The 1,812-nt window shown below is 35.0% G+C and overlaps 1 non-coding gene across 1 annotated transcript; it reads right to left on the reverse strand.

Moving 5' to 3' along the window:
- Nucleotides 1-1,498: 1,498 nt before the first annotated feature.
- LOC145560903 (small nucleolar RNA R71) lies at nucleotides 1,499-1,605 on the reverse strand. The gene has a single exon (XR_014093497.1). It is a non-coding gene; the product is annotated as a small nucleolar RNA R71 (small nucleolar RNA).
- Between the last annotated feature and the right edge of the window lie 207 nt (nucleotides 1,606-1,812).

Below are 1,812 nucleotides of genomic sequence, written 5' to 3' on the forward strand. Positions count from 1 at the left end.
TTACATATTCCCTTTGAACATGCAATATGATGATCATAAAAATAATAGAATAAACATTAATATTGGAAGCAATTTAACAATAATTCTAACAATACAAAATCGTTAGAAAAATAATAGAAATAAAAGGAACATAATTCTTACTTTGATTCTGTTTGTTTGCAACTACAAAATAATAAACGAGTTAGTAACTTCAAGGAAATAATAATAAAAAAATGACTAGATTAAATTAAATAGAATTGATTTAGGGCCAAACCTTCAAACAGTTCTACCTTTCACGCCTTGGCTTAAGGACAGAACCACGAGTAAAGTATGGAATCCTGGGAGTGCTTGAAGAAGGAATTTTTAAAGAATAAGGGTAGGCTAGTGTTTAGGCTAAAGCATAGAAGAGAGAAAAAACTAGAGAATTAATTGATGCCCCGTACATCAGAAATGAGGGGGTATTTAAAGAAAAAATATGCTGAGGGAACACACAGAATATAATACGTAGTGAAAGCCCTTTATAATCTAATTAACATATGCATTGATGAATGATTATTATATTCTACCCCGTAATATTATTTATTGGTAAACCTATGCCCTAGATCCTTTTTATATATATTATTTCCTCCTTATTCTTAACCTTCGTAGTTTAGTTTCATATTCAACATATATATTGGTTACCTAATAATCTAGATAACATTAGTTAATTAGGAATAGAAAGACTTGTTTCCCTGTGGAGTTCGACCCGACTTCCCTATCTACTTTAGTTAAAGGACTTAGGTAATTACTTTTGATGAGGGGATACGACTTTACCCTGTCAAAATTTGGCGCCGTTGCCGGGGAAACGGTTTTATTTTTATTTCTAATTATTTTTGTAGTCTAGGTTATTTTCTTTTTTGTCTCAGAGAACGTTAGTTCTTTGAGGCAAATCTCATATTTGCTTTTAGTTTTTTGTTTATGTCCAGGTGTTCCAGATCAGGGTACATCCCATTCGATCCTAAGATCGAACGTTCCTTCCATAGACAGAAAAATCTCTACAAGCAAATCCTGGCGGATTCTGGTGATAATAATAATAATCACCGCGATCCTCCAATTGGTTTTAGCGATTCAGAGGTATCATCAGACGCGAAATCAGAGATGGCGGTTCCAAAGAAGCTTAGTGATTACTCAAAACCAAAGCTTACAGATTTTCCACATCTCACCCCCACTCCGGCTCTTGATGGGGTACAATTCGAAATTAAACCTGAATTTATAATGATGATAGAGAGGGAGCAATTCAGTGGAGCTAAGGGTGAAGACCCGAATCTTCACATTGCCGACTATTGTCAATATTGTAATACCATCAGGCAAGCCGGGGTCACTCAAGACCAAATTAGGGAGATTCTTTTTCCCTTCTCTTTAACTAGAAAAGCTAAATTGTGGTTTAATGGCTTAAATAGAACTGCACTTGGTATAACTGACTAGGAAAACTCTTGTTTTGAATTTTTATAACAAATATTATCCTGCAAAGAGAAAAGCCATACTACGGAGTGCAATTCAGAACTTTGCCCAAGAAGCTGATGAATCCTTATATGAAGCTTGGGAGAGGTTTAAGGACTTACAAAGAGAATGCCCCCACCATAATTTAGCACAATGGCAGTTAATCCAAGCCTTTTACAATGGCATTGGAAATTCTTCTAGAATAATTTTAGATTTTGCAGCTAGTGGGAGATTTATGAATCTTAATGTTGATGATGCAGGTCAGGTTATTGAAGATATGGTGATACACAATTCCCAATATGGGAATCCTAGAGGCTTTGCTAACAAGGGGAAGCATATTGTCGACTCTGTATC

This window comes from Chenopodium album, chromosome 9 (assembly GCF_948465745.1).
Source record: "Chenopodium album chromosome 9, dcCheAlbu1.1, whole genome shotgun sequence".
Taxonomy (NCBI): domain Eukaryota; kingdom Viridiplantae; phylum Streptophyta; class Magnoliopsida; order Caryophyllales; family Amaranthaceae; genus Chenopodium; species Chenopodium album.